At 40.3% G+C, this 25,579-nt stretch overlaps 2 long non-coding RNA genes across 2 annotated transcripts in view; both read right to left on the reverse strand.

Moving 5' to 3' along the window:
• The window catches only part of LOC115834466, a 275,808-nt gene that overhangs the window by 27,771 nt on the left and 222,458 nt on the right, over positions 1–25,579 (reverse strand). The gene's annotated exons all lie outside the window — the stretch shown is intronic.
• Positions 1–25,579, reverse strand: part of LOC105739575 — a 140,944-nt gene that overhangs the window by 24,214 nt on the left and 91,151 nt on the right. The window contains exon 6 of the long non-coding RNA XR_004029384.1: positions 19,775–19,872. This is a non-coding gene — a long non-coding RNA (uncharacterized LOC105739575). The remainder of the gene's footprint in view (positions 1–19,774; positions 19,873–25,579) is intronic.

Genomic DNA, 25,579 nt, shown 5'->3' on the forward strand with positions numbered 1-25,579 from the left:
TCTATTTTCTCCAACACTGACTGCTTTCTGGCTGTGAAAGAGCTCCCTGCCCTGTGAACAGGCTGGTGCCAGGGTTAATAAAAGTTTCTCTACTGCTGAGCCTCTCTATTGACACTGTCTTGAGAGAAACAACTACAGCAATGACTGTTCCTCAGAGGAAAAGAAGAGCCAAGGAGAAACAAATGAAATGTAAGGTGCTGCTCTTGTGAGGATCTTCTGTTTTCTGCCAGGATCAAAATGAACGATCTCTCCCCTCCATGCCCCTCTTCTTCTCTTCATTGTGAGAATCTCTTGTGGGCAGACATATTCCATTTTTGCCTACCTCTATTTTTCAGAAATTATGTGGACAATAAGGAAATGGCAGAAAAAAGAGTGGTGACAAAGTCCCAGTTGAGTCAGAGGGATGACTGAAAAATTGGAGGAAAGACATAGAGAAATGTTGGTGGTTTTTCCAGAGGAATTTCAGAAAAAGAATAGGCAGATGTAGCACAAAGCTGGAGAGATACTGGTTTGCTGTTAGTAACAAAATTCAAATCGTTCTAGGAAACCTTCGCCAAGCTATTTTTTGTTCTTATAAAGGTTATATTTTCTTTACTTTCTTTGTAAAAGTAGAAACTAAAAGAAATTTGGAATTTTTTCCAAAAAATCTCAAAGGAATGCATTAGCCTGATGAAAAGATTCACCTTCTTTTAATATATTTAATTATCAAACTGCGATTCCTATGAAATAATGAATAATTGTTGACAACTCTGTAATGCTTGTTATGAATGAGGCATTACTTAAGTATTTCACTTGGATCACCCCTGTTTTATAGAAAAGGAAACTAAAACTTAAAGAGACAAAACAATTTGCCCAAATTTCCAAATTTATATAATAATTAGTGGAACCATGCAAATCTGCACAGCCTACAGGAAAATGCCAAAAGAAATATTTAGGTCCAAAAGGGATCAAGAGTTACACAATCTTAACGTTCTATCTAGGGCTCAATGAGATCCTCCAAAATTAATTTCTAGTTAATTTCATCAGTACTACTTTTAGGGGGACTGTTACCAGAAAGGAGTTTTGATCTTGACCCCAAGAGAGGGTTCTTGAGTCTCATGTAAGAAAGAATTCAGGGTGAGTTCATAGAGTAAAGTGAAAGCAAGTTTATTAAGAAAGTAAAGGAATAAAAGAACGGCTACACTAGGCCGAGCAGCCCCAAGGGCTGCTGGTTACCTATTTTTATGGTTATTTCTTGATTATATGCTAAACATGGGGCAGATTATTCATAAGTTTTCCAGGAAAGGGGTGGACAATCCCCAGAATTGAGGGTTCCTCCTCTTTTTAGACCACCTAGGGTAACTTCCTGATGTTGCCATGGCATTTGTAAACTGTCATGGCACTGGTGGGAGTGTCTTCTCACATGCAAATACATTACAATTAGCATATAATGAGCAGTGAGGACGACCAGAGGTCAGTTTCACTTTCATTGCCATTTTGGTTTTAGTGGATTTTGGCCAGTTTCTTTACCACAACCTGTTTTATCAGGAAGGTCTTTGACCTGTATTTTGTGCTGACCTCATATCTCATTCTGTGACTTAGAATGCCTAACTTCCTAGGAATGCAGCCCCGCAGGTCTCAGCCTTATTTTACCCAGCCCCTATTCAAAATGGAGTTGCTCTGGTTCGAACGCCTCTGACAGAACCAAGTAATAATGTCAAAATGATTGCCAAAAAAATGGGTAGTGGAGTTTTCCCGGACCTAGGACATTGAGAAGCTAGCCAGCAATTCTCCCTGGCAGTGAATATATTTGACCAAAAGAAATTCACAAAGGTCAGGGACAGAATGACTAAAAGTTGTTTGCCTGGGAGAGAGAGCATTCTAAACCTGCCTGATGGCGCAAATGCTCACTTTGAGAAGGTCCCATTATAACTGCTGCAGAAAGAGAACACAGAACTCTAAGAAAAGCAAAGCTGCCTCCTTCCCCCTAGAGAGAAGGACCTGAGGCACTCCTTGGTGCTATTGTAGGTAGCAAAGAGTCTGGCATTATAATTGCAATATTAAAGTGGAAATGCGTATGGGTTCTTAATTGCTTGGAAATCTCTGCTTCATTTAAGCCTTGCAGAGTAAGTGATTTGCAGGGTAAATGACAACACTTTCCAATCAAACTGGCAAATATTTTATCTTTCTGTGGCTTACAGTCAACAGAAAGTTGTCATTGTGTCTTCGATATTTCAGCTGCATCAGTGTTCAGAAATGGGACCTAGGAGAATCAAGGCCCTTCACCTTGTGCATTAATTCCTCTGCCTGCCCAATAGCAGAAATAACACTGCACTCTCTAGTGCCTACTGCATAAATTAGCTAATGTCTATAAAGAATGAAGAGCAAAATGGTCCATATAAAATTGTCATGAAGAATGAACACACTAGCCATACGGTACTTCCTTACTCCAAACATATGTAGTAAAGCTTATGACTATGAAACCTGTGACATTTTACTACACGATGGTTCAATTTAAAAGGTAGCCCTTTTGGAAAATGGTCTACTAGGCTTAAATAGGATTTTAAGATAATTTTAATATTTTAAACTCTGAACTATTTATTTAGGCTTCCTTTTTACATAGTCACTCACGGCCTGCCAGGGTCATTCTGAGTATTGTACAAAAGGGTTTCAAACAAAATCAGACCTTTTTTTCAATCCAGCTAGTAATGGCCTTTTCTTCTTGAATCAGATTTCAAAAAAATGGGAATATTAAAAAATAAACTTTAAAATCTGATTTATGGAGCTCTAACCACTCATCAGACCTCTTAAGTCCTGGTATGCTTCTCTCAGCTCAGCCTGCCAGTCAGCTGGCCCCCACTTCACCACCCTAACACACCCCAATGCAAATATCTGTATCCATGATGAATCATTTAAATTTTGCTTTCTGATTTATGTGACCCATCAACTAATGTATGTGACTGGATTCTAGAGTTCCTACACCTAGGTCACATCACCACATTTTTACCATGGGCCTCCTAACAGCATTATGTCTGTGGACATAACAGATTTTAGGCACTGTAACTATCTCCTGGTCTCTCCAGACTGTGGCTCCCTCAGCTCTCATCACCCCAGAGCCTACTTTATGTTCTTCTCCAAACCCTCCCTTTGGGCTTCTTCAGTCCTTTATTTATTGTGGAAAGTGTAACTCTGCCGTGATGGTCCCTTGGCACTGTCACTGGATGAGCTTCTTCACATTGAGGCTGCTAGTTGGGAATTTTATCATTCTGAGAGACAGTCACAAAGGAGAAAGCGAGTGAGAAAGAGAAGCTCCAGTGACTCACTTCTGAACAAAATCCTGAAATAAGCAAGCTTTCCAAATGTGCATAAAGTTTCTGCTGCATCTGTATGACCAGCATGCAACAGTGAGTTGTATGTTCTGCTTATCTCTGGTACAATGCAGCATATTAAAATTGCCTCTAGAGATTCCTTCCCCCATCCAATAATATTCACAATGCCAGTGCAGTGTGGCAGGGCAGCAGTCCTCGTGGAGGAGGACATAGAAGGTCTGTGGAGAACAAACTGGAGGATCTACCCCTTGGACACCACTGCTCGGCATTTGCCAATGCAGGGCTAAATTGGGGGCAATGGAGGGGAGGGGGAGGAAACCAAAGCTTGACTATTACTTACATTTCATTCATGGAGGAGCAAAAAACTTTCCCAAAGAAAATCTCTAGATGGAAAGAATAATCTGGGAAAGATGCTTCTTCCTCCTTTATGGTAAATGACTCTTCTTAAAGAAGAAATTCTTAACCTCAACTCCATGGGACCTCTGAGAGTTCACGGACAGAGTCCAAGGGCGATAATTCTGCAATTGGAAGCAGAATCACATCAAGTGTGTATGTGTGGGTGTATATGTGCATGTGCATACACATATCTGTATTAGATGAAGAGAATATTTCAGAAATAAGATTCTTAAATGTTATCAGAGTATCAAAGTATAGTTTATAACCTCAATACATCTATAAACTTGAATAAAATTTATAATCTTAAAGAGGCCCAAGAGAGACATTCTGAATTACTATATGGAGGTAGTTTACTTGGGTACTGTCTTACAGAGCTATGGTAAATGACGGCCAGGGTAAATGAAAGAGACCATTTAGTTTTTCTTACTTGCTATTATTTATGCCCCCCTTTCTTATCCACAAACCCAGTGAAAGTGGGGTACCACATGGAAAGCAAGGTGCTGGGATCCCAGGGAGTCATGTCAACCTTTGAGCCTCTTTCTTCAACTCTACAAAAGAATTAAGCCTGATGATACTTCAGGTGACCTTTCAACTCTAAACATCTGTGGCAGGGTCTTTTTCCATACCATGACATAAATGTCTGTCCTCAAATATACATTCAATACCAAAAAAATTTTTAAATAACAAAAAACAAAAGAAAAAAACAACAACCAATTTTTTGCATTCTTCTGAAACTTCTTCAAAAATTAAGACCTTTGATGTCAAAAAACACTTTAGCATAACTACAGAATTTTGGCACTAATTGCTTATGATTTAGTGACAGTCCTTGAAAAGAGACTTGAAGTTTTTAGAATTGCCTATTTCTTGATAACTAAATGCTAGCAGTAATTCTTAAACTTTAGTCTGCACCAGAGTCACCAGGAGGGCTTGTTAAAATACAGGTTACTGGGCCCCACCCGCCAGATTTTCTGGCTCAGTGGGCTGGTGTAGAGCCTAAGAACTTGCAGCTCTACGAAGTTCCCCAGCGATGCTGATGTTCCTAGGTCACACTGTACACTGCACTGCATCTACATTAGAGGGTCGTCTGGCCTCAGGAATAACCTATTTGACTGTCACAGAAAAGGCTTAGATCTATTTGTTTGTTTATCTCTGAAAGTAGATAAATGGCATTTAGAGATTCATGAAAACCTCGCTTCCTACATGTAGGTATAGACTCATTCCCTGCTAACTCATCCATTCCATTGACGTATTCTACCAGCAGCTCTAATCTCTCCCATTTCCCCAAAGAGCAGAAAAGGGCCATGTAAAAAAAAAAGAAGAAAAAAAAAATGTTCCCACAGAGCTCTAGGTCTTGACCAGACAAAAACAGAAGGCCAGCCTTCCGTGTCATGGCTTAGGAGGCATGAAATGAATGCCGCCTAGGGAATACCAAGTGACAGAACAGCACATGCTTGGTGTCATAAATTTGCCACCTACTCATTACAACTCATTCAAAATAAATTGGGATTTTTGGGGGTTGTTGCCCTGGGCGTGAACCTAATATTTTCACAGTCTGTGTTGTTTAGTTCCAAATGAGATGCTACCGCTTCTGAGAAGTCATGAGTGCTAGCAGATGGCGCACTGAGTGTGGGGGACTGCAGACCCGGATGGAGCTCAGGTCCTTGCTATGTGGCTTTTCTGAGTTTGCATTTCCTTGTTGGTTAAGTAAGAACTACTTTGACTGACATGAGTCCTTGAGGAAAATTTTCAATTTCCTTTCCTTCCAATTCCCTACAGCTTGATCTTCATTCACCATGGGCCCCTTTCAAAGGTCCCATACAGATCAGAACAGCTTGGACAATACTTAAGCATAAATTCATCAACTTTCAGAGATTATATAAATTCTACTTTCTTTCCTATTCTAAAATGAAAATCATGTTTATATTCTTCAACACTCTGCTGAAAGTCTTAATAAAACACCTTCTAAACTTTCAGTCAAAATGTCTGGCTCTTTGACCTATCCAATTATCCAGTATGTTGTGCCTGCTATCTTTAAGGCATTATGCTAGACCACATAGGGCAGGGGTTCTCTGACCAGTAGCATCAGCAATACCTGGAAACTGCTGGAAGTGTACATTCTTGGGACTCGGCCCAGAACTACCAAATGAGAAACTCTGGAGTTGCTTTAAGTTGCAGCTGTAAGTTGCAGCTGTACGAGTATGACAGAGCCTGGAAGTTCCCTGGAGGGACAGGGTATGTGGGGTTGCACTATTAGAAGAGGATTCGTGGAGGGAATGTGTTAGATCAAGGATGAAAAGGTCTTAGCATACAGAGAGATGAGGAAAGGTGAACAAATTTCAGGAACAGCCTGAGACAAGCTTTGGCAGGGAAGGTAAGTGTTAATTCAGAGAAGCTCTGGGTGATGAACCAGGAGAGTCAGAAAGGTGCTCCATCATGGAGAATTTAGAACACTGCTAGAAATCTACTCCCAAGAAGTGTGAAGCCATTGCAAGTTTTTGAGGAGGAAAGTTACTCAAGTTGATCTGTGTTTTAAAAAATAAGTCTAGCAGCAAGATGAGGGATTTGATGTACGAGGATTTAGAGGCAGATGATGATGTTACAGCCCCTTTTATGAGTGACTGTGGGTTCTAATTTAAGATCCCCAATATTGTTTTAAAATTGCGTCATTAATATAAGGATGGCATGTTATGATTAAATGAGAAATGTTGGCACCTGATTGCATTCTGACATACCTCTAAACCACTGGATTAAATTAACAAGTTTATTGGAATTTGGGGTTTTTTTCTTATGTTACAAAACAAAATAAATTTTGATTGAATGGTATTTCTCTTCCTAAACTTTAAGCAAAAGTATGCTTTCAAGTTAGTGGTCTTATGCTTATGAGCCAGCCTAACATCCTCTTTTCTGGTAGAATGACCCAGCCTTCCTGTTTATCATCCCATCTGGCTTGTTGGTCAGCTCCTTTCACTCTTTATGAGGTGGGTCTGGTTTGGAGCTTCTCTAGTGTTTGCAGCCCACATGCATCTCCAGGCAGCCCATTCCACACACCACAGGCAGATCGCCCAAGCCCTCGCCTCTGCTTTGCTAAATACCAACCCATCCCAACCCCCAAAAGTCATTCTTCAGGTGAGAAAGAGCTATGTGGCCTGAAGGATCTGTTATTTCAGTGGGACATGAAGAATGAGTAGGACTCAGGAGGCAGAGGGGGTGGAACATAGGTATCTGAAAAATGTTGGCAATCACATTTGGAAGTTTTTAACCTACTTCCTGTGAGTGGAAATGCTCAGTGTTCAGCCTGTTTTTAAATCTCAGCCCAAGTACTTACTGTGTGATCTTTGGTTTCTCATGTTCTCTCAGTTCACTCATCAAAATGGGGATAATGATGTCTACTCCTTGGGAAGAGATAAGACTAAGATGGTTAGCCCAGGAACCACTATTATCATTTCTGAATTGCTACAAGCAAACTGAAGCCCATTAACTTAAAAAGAAGTATCAATCTTACCATTAAGTTAATTAATAATGGTGAAGATACTCATGAGTTTCTTTTATAATTCAGTGATACATATTTTATTCCATGTATTTAAAAGTAAGGGGTGTAGTTTGTTTAGTAAATGAGAAAAACTTCAACTCTAGCCATGGAGTTGGAGTGCAAGATTTCTTCTTAAATAGCACTATTAACTCACTTTAATTTCTGTGTTTCAAATAAAAGGAATATATCAAGTTACACAGAAAGTAGATTTTATGATTTATTCTTATAAAATGAATGAGAGTCATAATTTGGTTCCAACAATAAAATGTTTAAATTCCTTTCAAGTTAAAATTTCCTCTAGAGTCAGAAGACTTTAACCAACACTTCTGACTGCAGTAATAACTATTCCACTTCACACTGAAGAAGCTACAGTATCTAACTTTGAGATATACTCAGAAAGAGAAGGAAGTCACTTAAGTTCACATATCCCATGAGTGGGATCTCAAGCAAGCCTTAAAACTGAGTCTGTGTTTCCTTAGGATAAAGTTGAGGCTGACTGGACCAAACAGACCCACAAGGATCAAACAGAGGCTTCAAGGAAACTCAGAGTAGACAAAGAAAAAGAGCAGAAAATTCGGTAGGAAGTCAAAACCTTTTGAAGTGACCAACGTGGGATTGTAGAACTATTTGTTGATATGTAAGAATATGAATATTAACACTAATTAATAAGTTCCATCATAGCATATGCAAAATGGCTCACATAATTTCTGACACATGATAAAATAGGCAGATGAGAACTACAGAGAAGAGGTCACTGTGAAATTGAAAATGAGAAACATGTAATTACAAATCAATCTAATGTATAAAACCACAAATCAATCCATAATAAATTATAGCAGATGTATCAAAGTCAGCTTAAAGATCTAGAGTGATTCCCAGGCCCTCAACACTAGACAACAACCTGAACTGAACTCACACTAGACCTTCAAAAGCCTCTGTGAGAAGCAGGGGTGACTTTTCATGGAATCAGAGAAAAGGGAATTCATATTTAGGACAACACTGAAAAGACAAGAATGGTGTTGGAGACCATAGAATCTGAATGGCATGAATACACTGGGTTGTTTACTATTCACCAGAATTATCAGCTGTGAGAGGTAGGAACAGAGAAGCTCTACAGCTACATTGATTGGGGTTTAGCTGGGCAAGTAAAATGAGAAGATAGGCAGGCAAGAACACTGAAAGAGAATGACTGAAGTGCTTGAGGTACCTACCGCGGGTATCATGGGATCTAACCCCATTAGAAAGAAGAAGAAGGGGTTTGATGGACAGAAAGACGGAGGACTAGTGGAGGGACTGAACTTCTTGACAAGGTGGATGAATGTGATCTGTGGACCTCATAGACTGAGAAAGCTAAGAATGCAGGACACTGATCAGAGAAGGGCCTTGGTGAAGGCAGGGCCATGAGAATGAAGAACTGAAGCAGGGAAGGGTAAAGGTTATTGGAGCCAAGAAGATCATAAATTTAAGCAGCCAGGGTGTTGCATGGGTGATCCATGTGAAGAGAAAAGTAGACCAGGATGGAGATGAGGTGTGGGGAGGAGAATAAGGCTACAGGCTCGTTGCTTCCAAAGCATGAGGAGATCTAGGAATCTGGTAAGGGAGTGAGACACGGAGAGATGGTGGTTTAGTGAGCTATCCCAAGCCTCAAAAGAGCAAGGATTTTTGCTTCCGTGAGGAGGACTCGTGGCCTGGAAGTACCTTGGAAGATGAAAAGTGTACTGAGCTAAGTTACTGGAGCTGAGGAATTGGGCCACCTCCACATGAGGGAAACAATGTCCTCCGAGTGACAGAACAATCAGCTAAAGCAAGAATGTGGAAGGATTGTTCAGTGAGGCAGCCGAGAGCATAGGAGATTTATAGCTACAGTATAAGAAAGGGCATAGAAGAAAACTGTTCTGAGTGAGGGAGTGAAAAGTTGGGCAACAGGAGAAAAAGCAAAGAAGTGTTTGCAAAGAAAGGATGGAAGAGGACAGAGGAAGAGGAGCAGGTGTTTTGGACTGTCACCAAAGTGGGAGGGACAGGAGGCATTAGTTTCATGGGGAAGTGAATGAAAGTGAATGGAGAAGGAATGTTGTCCGGGAGCAATGGATAAATCTCCTATGAAAGGGGCTGGGCACGGTGGCTCACACCTGTAATCCCAGCATTTTGGGAGGCAGAGGCAGATGGATCACCTGAAGTCAGGAGTTCGAGACCAGCCCAACCAACATGGAGAAACCCTGTTTCTGCTAAAAATACAAAATGAGTTGGGTGTGGTGGCACATGCCTATGATCCCAGCTACTTGGAAGGCTGAGGCAGGAGAAAGAATTGCTTGAACCCGGGAGGCAGAGGTTGTTGTGAGCGAAGATTGTGCCATTGCATTCCAGCCTGGGCAACAATAGTGAAACTCTGTCTCAAAAAAAATATAAAAAGGCTCCTATGAAAGGAATTATTTATGATCTGTATTGATGGTACTGTGTAGGGAATCGGGGAGGTGGTGTTAGATTTATCTGAGGAGAAGAGACATAAAGGGGAGAAAAGAAAGTTGGATTGGGGCAAGATGCCTACCTTATATATGGTCAGACCTCAAATAACCTTTAGCCCAAAGGCATGTTGAGTTCCACTGTAAGAGAAAGTTTAGCTCCCCTCTTCCCTCCTGAGGTTCACTCAACTCAGAACATTTCCTCACAGGAGTACTATAAGCAACTTGCATGCGAAAGAAAACACATCAAAGAGCCATGCAAGAAGCAAAGAAAAGTAGGAAGCTCACAAGGTGTCCATAATGCTGTAAATATTTTAAAGGTCAGCTGCCAGGGTATTCGTGTTTTGAATCTAGGGGAAAAACACAGTGTGTTGTCACAGTGCCCCATGAAAGTGCAAAGCAGTACGTCTTCATAGATTCTGTTTTAGCTTGCCTTCAAAAAGGTAGTAGTTCTTGCATCTGCTGCAGTTCCTGTCGCCTCTCTGCTTAAAACAATATCTTGCAAACAGCAGAGTTTCTGAGAAAAGATAAGAGGATTTGGGATTCTCCAAATGCAGCCTGTACAGACTCGGGTCTTATCTGTTCAGATTCTCCTTGGCCTCATTAACTATTAAATGCTAACCTTTCCTATTTAACAAGAGGAGACTCTAATTTCCACAGCCTGATGAGAAAGATGTGGAGGTCTATCAAGGCCATGCCTTTCACATTTCTGTCTTCTTCAAGGTACAAAAAAAACAAAAAAAAAGCTCATTAAACATTTCTAAGCACTGTTCTGACTATATTTGCCCTTCTCTTAACCTGAAGTTGGTTGGCTGAATTTGATGTTCTTTGTATCTGCAGTGCCTGTGTCTGCAGTGCTTATATGAAATGTTGGAAATAGTCCTTGTAGCAGCTCTGGCCACAGAGGGCTGGTAAAGTCTTCCAAGGGACAATTTGTCTTTGGGTGTGTCAGGGAGTTCCTGTGCTGTAGCTCAGTCAATTGTCCTCGGTATTTCACTTATTTTAGTCATGCATGTTTTCCTTTGAATAGTGAATGGTTAAGACGGTCCGAGCCTGGTCATGGAACAGTGTAATTCTTGAGACCAAATGGGGCAAAATCATCTTAGAGTTAGATCTTTTGAGTGGAAGTATTTCTTTACTTTCCAATATTCTGGTTATAATTTTAATTCTTGCAAATTAAGTCTTAAAACCTAGGGCTCACCTAAGCATGTTAATAATTTGTTGCCTCTTCAAACTAATGTTTTAAAAATATTTTCCCAGTGTGCATTAAGGAGAGAGGTTATATGTGCTGTAGGGTGTGGCAGAAAAGAAGAGCTGCTCTTGGCTGTGCTGAACTGTTATGAGCAATTTAGTTGGGATCTCAAATGTGCCTAACACTCTGCAAAATATGCCTGCCCTTTCCTGACCAATCATCCTCAGAATCAGGTAGGACATTCCTCATAGCCACCTGAGCCCGAGTCTGGGAAGTCTCTTCTCTTGTTTGTAGGGTCTTATCAAACTAATTTTTCTAACCACTTTTCCCTAGAGGAATTCTGGTAAATATGATTTCTTATACTTGTTATATTCCCATTGATGTCTCTTTAATCAGTGATGTTTAGTTCCCCTCACAGATTGATGCCAACGGCTGTCTAACCTTTGATTCAGCTCTGTCAATCACTAAGGTCCCAAAATATATATAAATGGCCAATTTTGATACTGTGTCAGGGATTAAAAACACAAGGCAATATTTTTACATGTAATACAGGTACAGCCAAGATTGGAAACAAAACTAAGAGAGATCCTGATAAATTCAGAATGTTCCTATTCATTTAATTTGTTAATGCTTAATTCTAACTTGAGAAATTCCAATAAATTTACCACTTAACTGAGAGGAATGTTTTTGAAATCATGTACTTTGATCTAAGGAAAACACTGGGTAAATTTTCTGCCAAATTGTGAGATGAGATGGCTAAGGCTAAGCATATGCAAGAAGATAATGCTTAGGTATTTTTTTTAACTTTTTATTTTGGAAAACGTCAAGCCCATACAAAAACAGACAGGACAATAGAAAGGACCCCCATGGACTTGTCATTTAATTTCAACCATTCTCTTCACATGACTTGTTTTGTTTCAGCAGCACTGTCACCTCCCTCCACTCCTATCAAGATTCAGAAACATCTAGAAAGGCCAGGAAGATATATTGATACTAAGAAGATGATATGCTATCGGCATAAATAGAAAAGTCTCCTTTTCAACATTTTTAAATGTATGTCTTTTACATTAAATTCAGTTGATTTTAAGGACAGAGAACTGGCTTTAGAAGAATTTGTGAGGGAAATACCTGGAGTGAATGAGCTCAATATAAACCAGTTCTGGGAGAGAAATGATAAACAAGCGGACCATATCTAAGACAGCAAGAAAAGTGGGTTTCAGATAAAAGGAGGCACCATGAACTCCTGCCTCATGAGCCCCTATCTGAGATAAAATCTTTAACCCTGGACACCACATGATAAGAAAAATGATGTCCAAGCAGACGACTCTGTGGGAGAGAGAGACAGAAAAGGCGAGGATCCTAAAAATCACCTCACTCACCCAAGGAGCAGATGAGGAAGTTCAGCATGTCTCACCAGGATTAAAAATAATTAAAAACTTGCAGGACAAGAAAATTGCCTTCAATAACCTGAATGTATATTCATGGAAGAGACTCAGTTTGCCCAATTAAAAATATGATTTTTTTTTGGTGACTCTTTGCAGGCTTCTACTGGTATAATTTGGTGATAAACCTTAGACTCTCTCCAGTGTCCTTTATTTTAGTAAAAGCTACATATGAGGCATACTACAAGCCATCTCCCAAATGCTTCCTGTTTTCAACGGATAAACAGATGAAATCTAGATTCAAAAATTACAGCCGATGGTGTGGATATGAAAAAATTTAAAAACTCCTGGTAACTGATGTCATACAATTTTGCTAATGTAGGAAGAGAATTATCCTCAATGAAAAAGAAAAGAACTAGGTCCCGGGCACATTGTTCCACAACTTGAACTTTCCAGAAGAGAGGGGTAGGTTATCAAGCGAAGGAGAAGAGAAGCATCGCTTATAACAACGGTATTATTTCCAGAGCCAGGCATCAAGCATGGTGGATGTACGTGCTTCATAAATGCCAGCTGAACTGACAAGACACTACCTCAGGGACTTGTCTCAGGGACAAACACTGGGAAGATTCCTAAAACCCAATACTGTTTTACTCCCACCTTCTCCAGTGTCTGGAAGTTTGACCTTGGAACCCATTCCATTACCTTTTGAATGTTGCTCATGATTAAAATGCAAACAGTTCTAGGACAGTTCATCCCCAGGCACGAAGTGGTCACACGGTGTATACGAAAGATGGGCTCAGTGTCTATCAGATTTGGGTTTAATTTCCAGCTGTGCTATTTCGTAGTTGTGTATGTAACTTGGAAAAATGTCTTCATCTCTCTGCATCTCTTTCATGTGTGTTGAATGTAGGATTTTTATAAGCTCGAACAAGAGGAAGTATTGAAGTATCACACATACAGAAATAATGGTAGCTATCACTGGTGTTATTTCTTATCTGAACATTTTGAGAAAGGTGGAAAGGAAAGAATCTGAGAAAAGCAGATCCCAGGGAGCAGGCCAGGAAGGCGTGCCATCTAGGAGGGGAGGGAGAAGAAGCTACTTCAACTTGGTGCTTGGACTGACAATAGTCTTTTTGGATCTCCTAGCTCTGTGACAACTCATCTTCCCCATCCCTTGCCCCTTCCTTGTCACCCGTCATTTTCCCTGTATCATCATGGGCCCCTCCCCCACCCCATCCCACCCCTGTCAAACATCTTCCCTTTGATCACCACCTCTCCATAGAAACCATCTGGCTATAACTATGCTCATGGCAGATCTTTCATGCTGAAATTCTGAATAGCCCTTTAAATGAGTAGTGATTCTTTAATGATGGTTTCATTTATAAGAGACAAAAGGGGCCGGGTGCGGTGGCTCATGCCTGTAATCCCAGCACTTTGGGAGGCCTAGGTGGGTGGATAACCTGAGGTCAGGAGTTCGAGACCAGCCTGGCCAACATGGCGAAACCCCATCTCTACTAAAAATACAAAAATTAACCGGGCATGGTAGTGGGCACCTGTAATCCCAGCTACTCAGGAGGCTGAAGCAGGAGAATAACTTGAACCTGGGAGGTGGAGGTTACAGTGAGCCCAGATCATGCCACTGCACTCCAGCCTGAGTGACAAGAGCGAAACTCCATCTCAAAAAAAAAAAAAAAGAGAGAGAGATAGAAGGGAGCCAATGAGATAAGAAAACCGAAAAAAAAAAAAAAAAAGGTCAAGAGAAACAGGACACATTTAACATCATTTTTTTTTTTTTTTTTTTTTTGGAGACGGAGTCTCGCTCTTTGTTGCCCAGGCTGGAGTGCAGTGGTGCAATCTTGGCTCACTGCAACCTCTGCCTCCCAGGTTCAAGCGATTCTCCTGCCTCAGCCTCCTGAGCAGCTGGGATTAGAGGTGCCACACCCCGCCCCCCGCCACCGCCACCCCTGACCACATCCAGCTAATTTTTTGTATTTTTAGTAGAGACGGGGTTTCACCATGTTGGTCAGGCTGGTCTTGAACTACTGACCTCAGGTGATCTGCCCGCCTTGGTCTCCCAAAGTGCTGGGATTACAGGTATGAGTCACCATGCCCGGCCAACATCTATCAGTTTTTAAAACAGAGAGCACAAAATGTGATTTCTAGACCTTAAGAGGAGGTGCACCAACCTAATATTTGGTGAATGAATAAATGTGTAATAGCAATAGGTGAAATCAGATTCTTTAGCACAATGTAATGATTTTCAAGTAGTTGATGCATTAACTTCAGAAACTATAACTATTCCTTAGCTTTTGAAAATAGGAGAAAAATTATAAAGCCTAATTTATTAAAATACGGAAAATCAAAAGAGATTCCACACTGAAATTCTATATATGGACTTATGAAAAGAACATAGTCTGGCAAACTGTTCTTTATAAAAAAAAATTCTAAAAATTCTAGGTATGTCCAGATCTGCCCCTAATAACATCCTTTCCTCCTGAGCCCACTATATCTCCTCATTCTCCAACTTTTGAGAGACCTATTTGTTCAGCCCCGCAGCTACTACACTTAGTGTACAAAAATATCAAGGCCAGGGCAAGGCCAGGGGTCAAGCTAACTTCACCACTGACCAGGCTGGGCACATTGTTCAGTCCCCTGGTGTGCTTGTTATATGTGCTTGTGAATATTTGGTTAAAGTGATTTTCTTCTTTATAAAATGGGATTTTAATCAGATTCTCCCTCACTGTGGTGAAGAGGTTATAATGAGATTAAATGTGGAGAAGAACCTGCCCCAGTGCCTGGTGCACAGATTGCTGCTTCTTGACATGCCAGGCATAGGCCTGCCACGGGCTCTTTGCTTTGCTGATCCTTCTGCCTGAAGTGCTTCTGCCCAAGATATTTCCAAAGCTTGCTCTCTTACCTCCTCCAAATCTTGACCCCAGTTTCCCTTTCTCTGTGAGGCCTTCCCTTTCCACCTTATCTAAAATTACATTCTCTCTATCCAAGAGCCTCTCTCCACTACCTATTTATTTTTCTCCTTAATTCTTGTCATCCTACAACAAATAGTATATTTATTTATTGTATTTCCCTACTAGAACATAAGTCCTTTGAGAGCAGGGAGTTTTGTCCATTCTTGCCCGTTTGATCTCTTGCATTATGCCTAGTGTGGGTACCATATAAGCACTCAATAATATTAAGTTGATGAAAAGTAATTGTGGTTTTTGCCATTAAAAGTAACCATGATTACTTTTGCACCAACCTAATATTTGGTGAATGAATACATGCAAGGATACATGTAAGCTACTTGTACTAGCAATGCCCTTTCTTACTCAATTTCAGAAACTCAGACCTTGTTACCTTTTCCAATCCTATTTGTGTAATAGCTATTAACACACTTCCTACCCCTGTGCTGAGTAATGAGCTTCTATTAGTGAATTGTGTTCATGTAATATTTAGCAGGACTCCGTTTTCCCATGGACTCTACCACCCCCTGGGATATGAACCTCTATCCTTGATGATATTTGCACTAGGAAGAAGTAAATTCTCCTTCTTGTCCATATCTACACATAACAGAGTATGAGCAGGCATATTTGTACATGTGTGCACTTCAGGCAACTGAGCCAATAGTGCATTACTATAGCTTCTAGGACTATATGTGTAGATAGGCTAGTAGATTGGGATGCCAATTTATTGAGTCGAAGTAAAAACACATGCCTTGGATTCAGCTGAGCTTTTGTGCATGGACAGTCAGAGTGTGAACAATGTGATGGGATAACATTGTCGGGAGTGGCAGCTGTAACAGCATCGACTGGTCACAGCCCTAAACCACAGTGAGTCCTTGAGTCTGTTGTCATATTTCTTATAAATTGTAACAACTTTTGAGACTTTTGCCAGAGCTGGGGTCAGTAATGAATGCATTTTCTGATTCACCAAAACACCCACTCCCATGAACGCAGTTCATTCCTTAAAGCATGTCCTGGCACAAAGGAACAAGACAGTGTTCATGTAGCGGACACTTATTGTTATTTAGGTGAAAAACCTGGAAAGGCAGGAATATTTACTCCGAGGAATATTGATTAGTCATTAATAAAATGTCAGAAGTACAAACAATTTGCAAAATTTACTGGTAGGTCTCCTCTCCACGAGATGGCACTCATTGTCTTCCTTCCCTTTTATTCAAAGTTTCAGTGCGCTCATATTTAAGAGTATGAATATACCTATATGCATATACATATGCACATGTATGCATAGTATATCTATATAAATGTACATACATACATACACATGCATATACATGGGTGTGTATATCTTAGGCTTTATAATTTACGGAGATCATTCATATTCTTTTAATCATTCAGTTGCATTTTTGACAAAATTGTCATTTGCTTGGAGCCCTTGGCGATATTCAGACAGACAGTATGTAGGTTGCTGTGTTGGTAGGTGTAGGGGGAGAGTCGCCATCTTCATCTTCTTCACTCCCACCCCTTGCTCTGCTTTGCCAAAAGACAAAAATACAAAGTTGCCTTGGAGCCTGGGCATCTACCCACAATAGGCAAGAATAAAGCCAGTAACCACATAAACAGAGAATAAACAGGAATGTAATGGGATGAGCTATTTATAGAAAGCCTACCTATCTAGGTTGTTAAGGGACTGAGCAGCCTACTTATTTGAAAAGCTGGTAACATTTTTAAAAAACATTGAGGTTCACTCCCCTCAGGAGGAATCTTGCTCCTATTAGCATCCAAGGCCTGAGAACAACTCTCTTCTTTTGTTAGTAAGGTCTAATTTTAATTAAAACAAGATCTCCTTTTCTTGAGGTTCTCCTACCATGCATTCCAGTCTTGTGCTCTGGTTAGAATGCTCCACCAGTAGCCGACTTCAGTATGGATTTGGAGATCAGAGACACAATTACAGTAACTGGAGAATCAATTAGGGCTTTGGATCATTATGCAGCAATTCTATTTTTATTACGTTAGCACTAAAGTGGGGGAAAGATCAGGAACTCAGACTCTATAGAAAGGCAGATCAACTAATCTATGGGGGAAATGCAAGTTTCTCAGCAACAACAACATCAACACACATTAGCAGGCTGGAAATTCAACTCAAATTGACCGTGTAGGCATTCAAACCAAGTGGGCACTTGGAAGACGGAGATGATAAAGGCCCTTAGAGGGCTCACTCATTCAACATGCATTAGACAATAGCAGCCAGTTCCTCCCACCTTTGCAGGGGTGCCTTTCTCTTGAGGTCTCTTCCTCTCCAGAAGGAAGCGCTGCACTCCCTACTTGCTTGTGTTAGTTTCCCTCTATGTAAATCCCCATAGCTCATATTTATAAAGCACTTTGTTAGTTTCAAACAGGTGACGTCTAAGAATCATCTTTGTTCTGCTCAGCCACAATGGGGAGGAGGTTGACATATTCATCCTAAGTTTACAGATAAGTTCTGAATAGGGGTTCAGGATTTGTCCAAGTTCACAAACTATGTAGAATCAATGCCTAAAATAGAGAACTGGTCCCCAGACCTGTAGCCCACACTGCCTTTTACCTGATCACATAAAAAGCCCAAGATTGATATACCACAGGAAATAAACCTTTGTTTTCTTCTCTAGCATATGCAGGAGTATTGTAAGCCAAAGTTCTCTTCCCAGTGGATATTTTACATGTGACACTTTCTACCCCTAAACATTGTTTGCTATAGCCTTCTTGAGGATGGAGTCATGACCTCAGAGAAAGGGCACAGTATATTCCATTTCTCCTAGTCCCCAGACTACATTTTCATTACGGCTAGTGCCGGGTTCTTTTTTAATACTGCCCCGGGCATATGAGAAGGAGCTTATTTTCATGACTAGCAAGGGCATCATTCAAAAGACAATTTGAACGTGGCCTTTTACGTATTTTTTTGCAAAGCTACTATTTGGATAACCTTCAGGGAAATCTTTAAAACACTGAAAATGAAAACCATTAACAATGTGTTAGACACACATATACAGAAGAACTCATAATGTTGAGTGCATGTGTATATTCTGTATCCGTGTGTGTGTGTGTGTGTGTGTGTGTGTGTTGAGGGAAATAAGAGATTTGTTCTCTGGGAAATAGCTGATCCAGAAACTGTCATTAATTCACAGGCCAAAAAGCCAACCTTCTATTTTGCAGCCCTTTCCCCATACACTTAAGGAGTCTGAGTATTAAAAAAAAAAAAGTCTGAGGTATAAATACAATCATAAAGAAACATTCAAATTTGCTTTCTTCAAAGATTTTGCTCTGAGCTACCCACGACTGCCTGAGACATGTCAGATCTTCAAGATCTTCAAGAAGTGGCTAGCTCTACTCTGAGAAGCTTTCTGTTTCTGCTTGCTACCCAGGCAACCAAAATGTCAGTGTGCACATGTGCATGCGTGCATATAAATATATACACATCTCTCACCGTCTTATTCTTCACATGGTACCTATCTGTGTATATGTGTTTATATATATGTATGCGTATGTCTGTGTCACATGTACATTTAGAGGTGTTTTTGCTATTTGAATTTTTGCTTCTTTTTATTTTTGAAGACGAATGGAAAAGTGTCTTTTCTGCTGAAAAGACAGCAGATTGCATTAAAAAATCGGTTTCACCGACTGGCTCTCAGATACTGTGTACATGTAATTACATTGTATGCACACACACACCTCTTCTACCCCCTCTGATTAATAGATGCTTCCTCTTAGGTCCTTTAAAAGAGGCATTCTTAGGCACATTTCTCTGCCAAAATGTAGTGGATTCCTCTTTGAAGCTGTGACCCTGTTGATTTTGTTCACTGCCAAATTTCACATCGTGAAAAAAAATAGCTTAATATTGGAGTGATTAACTTTCATGGAGAGCTGACAGAATGGAGTTCTTCAAAACCTAAACTCTGCCAATTTTGATGTCCCTAATTTATTCCAACAACCATTTAAGTCTAAATGCCTCCATTTTAATCACATTAACAGTATATTACAAAGAGACTGAACACCCAGAGGACTCCAGTTGCAAAATGAATTTGGCTCTTCCTTGTCCTCTTTATGTTTGGAATGATCAAATAGCTGCTGGCAAAAATGTTCAGCTACAGCCAGTCCTCTGGTAATTTCCCGTTGACTCCCTCTGCTTCCTTAGCCAGAGGCCTGAAACTTGGCACTTGCCCAGACATCACAGAGGAAATAAACATACCTATTATCCAAGCAACCACAAAGATGCCTATCTGACCATTACTGGCATTAGGTTACCTGGACAGCTGCATTTGACTGGGGCTAAAGAGAAGTAGCTTTGTGAAACTAATCCACTTCAATTCCTATCAACCTGGAGGCCTGATTGGCACCACGATCTAACCAGGGAGGCTGCAGCAGTGGCCCTGGGGAAATTGTGTGTTCCTGGTACCCCTTCTGGGTCTCACTAGTTGATAAAGTATCAGGCCTTCAATGGGGCCAGTGCAGAGATTTGTTTATACCAAGCCTGAGCCATTGCCAGTTTGCCCATTCCTCTGGTACTGTACTCACATAAAGCTGCAGGAAAGCTGAATATTTAATGCAGGTATTTTATTTGAAACCAAGTGCTCCTGTTCTCCAGGGTCTACTTTCTGCCACCAGCCTACATCCTAGGAAATAGAATAAACATTTTTCTGTCCTGCATAAGCCAAGCTATTTTCATATTTATTTTCCCAACAGCCATCAACTGCACATGTGTGCAGACTCTGAAAACTCAAATACCTCCTTACTGTTTTGGCAGTGTTGCATGATGGTTATAAACTAGGGTGTTCCTGTCAGAGAGACTGTGCTAACCTCTCAGCTGTCACTTATGGTATAACTTGCAGCAAGTCATTTCTGCTCTCTGAGATTGTTTTCTCAACTACTAACATGGGTAAAAGAATTGTATCTTCTTCACACAGTGCTTGTGAGAAACAAGTGAGGTAATGCACAAAATTAAGAATTTGGCCTATAGTAAGTGCTAAATTATGCACTTAATATAAGTGCATTATATATATATATATGTGTGTGTGTGTGTGTGTTTAGCCAGTGTTATTGATATATGAATATTACAAATATTTTCCACTTTTTAATTGCTTGAATTCAAGATTGCTACTCAGTAACAATACAGAGAAAGAGATGAGGAGGTTACAAGTTATTTTGAGCTTGAGACAGGACTTCTTTAGAGGTTTTTGTTATTACTATTGAGCTTTATTGGATTAGAAGATGCTAGCTTCCAGAATTTCTATTACCCTATGAGCTCAGGGACTACAATATGCTGGAAGAAAAGCTGGGGATTGTCTTACAGTTGCATTTGCATACTAAGCCCACTCATTTTCCTTAGATTATGTTATCATTTAAGGTAGCTTGGTGATGACAGGCACTGATGGAGATACAAGGATGCCATCTCTTGGTATCTTCACATTTACATTCCTCCTAGTCTACCCCTGGGTGTTCCATGTCATCCTTATTCTGGCAATTTCATCTCCTCTGGCCATGAACAATTAAGGATATTTTTAAAAACTTATTTTACAAAGTCCCATATTTCACTTAAAAATCTTTGAAATAAATACATTATGAAAGCAGAATTAAACACTTAAACACAGGTTATTTTTCTCCTCTTTGTTAACCCACGGCAGTATCTTCTAAAGCCAGGGCTCTGTTGATAACTTTGGTTGGTTTCATGACAACTTCTATAGTTAGAATCCCATGTTGAAAGATGAACTGAATGAGACATATATGAGGTAATTGTCCTCAATCAGACAATAAAAGTGATGGGAAAACAATATATTTTTTAAAGTTTAACTTTTATTTATCAACAAATACTTTGTTTTTCTTTTGAAATAGAATCTTGCTCTGTCACCCAGGCTGGAGTGCAGTGGCACAATCTCAGCTCACTGCAACTTCAACCTCCCAGGTTCAAGTGATTCTCCTGCCTCAGCCTCCTGAGTAGCTGAGACTACAGGCGTGTGCCACCACACCCAGCTAATTTTTTGTATTTTTAGTAGAGATGAGGTTTCATCATGTTAGCCAGGATGGCCTCTATCTCCTGACTTCATGATCCACCCACCTCAACCTCCCAAAGTGCTGGGATTACAGGCGTGAGCCACCATGCCTGGCCAATCAACACATACTTTTGAGTGATACAGAGGTGGCTTTCGCATTGTGAAAGGTGAAATAGAACATTTTTGGTACTTTAAAGTAGAGGAAGTATTCACATTTCTATTCTAGCAGAAAATCTATTTTCCCTGTAGAAACCAGTAATATTCCCTAATATAGTTGTTTATATAAGGACTAATGTTCTAGTTCAATGATTGGAGCTAGAATGGGTTCTTTTTGCCCCTAGACAACTAGACCTCCACACAGAGACTCAGACTCAAAGAGAATGGATGAAACACAAGCAAATATTATAGCCAATCCTCAGCCTCCTGAAAGGGAAGAATCCTTAACCAAAGAAGAGAGTGAAGTGTTCGAGTCTCTCACCTCTCCAAGGAAGATTCTGATGTTTATATTTGAGAAGGGAGAGTAGAATTTTTGGAACACTCATGAGTCTTTGAGAAAGCAAAGTCCATTTTTATCTGGCTGGAGAAGGGACAACACTTTTGTCGGAACTCAGTAGTGCTAAGAGCTGTAGCCAGTCGTTGGATGTGAACTCTGTTGTCTTCAGCTGCAATGGAATTACAGACACTGGACTTCCTTTCTTTTGGGGCCAAAGAGGTATATCCTGAGTATATTAGGTGTAAACAGGCAATCAGAGAACAATTGCCCAGTCATTTGAAGGGTAACCAGGTATCTGGATCAGGTTGCAAAAAACATCAATAGTCTTGGGGTATTTCACTGCTGGGGCTCCCTGGGGAAAATATTACTCAATGGTCATCTTTGAAATATAGCTAAAAGCCAATCATACTAACATCACAAATAGAGCGTTGTCTGTATATTATTTTTAAAAGCAACTTCAGTCAGCTATATATCTAAGGCCTATGGGAAATAGTCTGGTAACAGAAAGAAAAAATTCAGGTAGTATTTTCTTGGAGGGTCTTAGACCCCAGATACTAGAAGCCTAATACATAAGGGAAAATAAAATGTGTCATATGAATAGCATAAAACTACAAACCTCTTTATCAAATTTGAGATTCTGAGCACTAACTTTATGATTTTTTTATAGCAATCTCTTTTAGGAAGCTGAGGATATTTGGAGGATTCCATTTCCTACAGAATAGTTCAATTAAGCACAAGTAATTTCAGTCTATGCACAAGAGGACGTGAGTAGTAACTGGTTACCATTTGATGTTAGGATACATAGTTCAGGTCCCTAGGGACAATCTATAATAAAAATGCAGTAACACCAAGAACAAATAGAGAGAAGGGGCTTTTCTCATTTACCCTTTATGACACCATTTCTGTCAAGATGGTTTCTTCGTGGAAGTGTGCACGTTGAAATTTTAGTGTTTATTTCCTTACCAATGTTCTTCTACATCCAGACCTGGCTATAGATTGCTCCTCTCAATTTTTACTTCCATCCCCTTGGCACCAACTCTCTGAGATATTGACTGATCGCTTGCTGTCCTGTCATTCTCTCTGGTTTACGAAGCCTGAGTCATTTTTGTGCATTTAGAGATATCTTTGGATGCAGACTTGCTAAATCACAAGGCAGCCTGATGATGAAGTACCTTACCCATTTACACTTGTATAGAGGAATATCATCCAGTTATCTGCAGTGTATTTCTGAAGTACAGCAAGTTGGAGACTGGTTCCTATGTCAGCCTTTGTGTGCAATTCTCTTTTTACTCTTGATCATTCTGGCAGCAAGTGCATTTGACATTAAGTGCACTGCACGCTGTGTCTTTGTGCATGGTGTCTCCAAGTATTTGGAAGAATCTCAAAGTCAATGCTAGAAAAATAAATGTTTTAACCAAGTTTGAACAGAACAAATCGAAAAGTCAGTTACTTAGAGGAAAGGATGCCCACTTATAATCTGCACATTATGTACCGTTGTATTTTAGAAATACTTATTTGTAGCAGACAGCACTGTGAGGAAGAAAGATCACAGTCCTCAGAGTCAGTAGACATCAGCTTTAATTCTGCCTCTGCATAGTTAATGTTTGACCTTGAACAAGCAGCAACCACTCTAACCATAGTTCCTCCAACTGTAAAATCAAAGGCGGGCCTTGATGATTTATTTAGTGTCTCATATAGTCATTGGATTGTCCTGAGGGAGCTAAACTATGCATCCTACCATCAAATGGTAACCAGTTACTACTCATGTCCTCCTGTGCATAGGCTGAAATTACTTGTGCTTAATTAAGCTACTCAGGAAACAGAGCTCTAAGGTTCTACATTCTGAAGATATTGTTAAACATTTTCCTTTCATGGAATAACCAGAGATAGAAAGTCAAAAGATGGGATTTCCAAGTCGTGGTGATATTTTGTGTCATATCACGGGGTGATCATGTGAAAGAAGTGGTTGGCTGTCAGTTCACCTCTCCGGACGTGCTTGGGCAACACACACAACTATTGGAGGCACAAGTGAATAGATTCTGAAGCCATCCAATAGAAGCAAGTTGTTAAGTGGTTATTTCTCAGGCTGGTTTAAATCTACTAAATGCCCATTAAACCACTATAATAAAGGTTTTTAGTATGAACTTGGAGATAAAGGTGTGCCAGGGCCATGGTCCAAGTAAAGCATTTAAGTGGCCAAGTGTGATGGCCGATACAAAATCCAGAATATCAAGTCAGCAATGCCTGTCTGCTGGGAGAGAAAACAAATAGTTATAGTGGTCTGAGGAGCAAACATAAATAAATGTACTGATTCTGAAGGCCTTGGCACAGACAGTACAATAATGAGTTGTTTTGACAAGTCTGAAAAATGTTTGTTTATACTCTTTCCTATGATTTGGCAACTATTTTACCTGTATCGATTTGTTCCTCATTTCCCTTGCAACAAAATTTACCCTCTTGCTTTAAATATGATATTCTTTCCACAAAGACTATTTCTAGCACATATACCTTCTTCCTAAATGAGTTACTGCATTTTCTTTCCTGCCCTCTACTATTCCTCCCTCCACTGAAAAGCCAAAACAAAAGGGAAAAATTTCACCAGCTCCGAATAAAATACTGTATATTTTCCCATTATGCAAGGAGTGAAGGCAAAATGGGTATGGAGTTCTGTGTGGACAGCTGCTTCCCTGTACAAGATGAATACCACCAGAGCTCCTTTAGCCTTTAAGTCTTTGTCTCAAAGGCTTTGTCTCCAAGCCTGTCTTGTGACTGGAGTGTTTGTTAATAACTGCTGCTCCTGCACCTCCATGTCAATGTGTGTCCACACACCTCTGCCTACTGCTTCCCATCCCTGATTCTAGACACCTGTTCAGCTACAGGAGACAAGAATCACTTCCAAAGGAAGATGTTGAATTCAGGCAACAGAATGGTAAGAAAAAAGGCCCATATCATTATTGTTGCTTCATTCTTAGCACACACTTTCATTTCTTTTCTTTTCTTTTTTTTTTTTTTTTTTTTTTTTTTTTTTTTTTTTTTTTGAGACGGAGTCTTGCTCTGTTGCCCAGGCTGGAGTGCAGTGGCGCGATCTCGGCTCACTGCAAGCTCCGCCTCCCGGGTTCACGCCATTCTCCTGCCTCAGCCTCTCCGAGTAGCTGGGACGCCCGGCTAATTTTTTTTGGTATTTTTACTAGAGATGGGGTTTCACCGTGGTCTCGATCTCCTGACCTCGTGATCCGCCCGTCTCGGCCTCCCAAAGTGCTGGGATTACAAGCGTGAGCCACCGCGCCGGGCCCACACTTTCATTTCTAATGTTTAAATTCTATGCAGTGTTTCCTGATTGGGGGTTCTGTTCCTTTTCAAGGATTCTCAGGGATCCTTTTTTTAAGTTGATTCTCAGGGATAGAGCACGTTACCTTCACCACAGTAAGTTCCTCACAGGTGTAGAGTCCTGTGTGAATAAAAACATGTGTCTTTTCAGACAAAATGTGTGTCCTCCCTGCCAGGTGCCATGTCCTTGTCTGCTTTTCCCTCTCCCCTAGAGGGTCATCTTTCTTATGTGGAAATCATTATTTTTGAAAAGTTGAAGCTGAGTTGAACTATTTTCCCCTGGTTCTTATCAAGGCTTGAATGATATTAAAGGAGCTACCATTTTAAAAGATCTACTCATTATATTTCTTTTAGTATCATAGTTTCAACACTTGTCATGTGTCCTAATCCAAATTCTATGTTTCACAAATAATAAAAATAAGGCCTAAAGGTATAGTGACTTACCCAAGTTTACAGAGCTAATTTGTGGAGGACAGCGGAGAGCAGCCCAGGTTCTGATTTTCTGATTTTACA

The sequence above is a fragment of the Nomascus leucogenys genome, chromosome 3 (assembly GCF_006542625.1).
Source record: "Nomascus leucogenys isolate Asia chromosome 3, Asia_NLE_v1, whole genome shotgun sequence".
NCBI lineage: Eukaryota > Metazoa > Chordata > Mammalia > Primates > Hylobatidae > Nomascus > Nomascus leucogenys.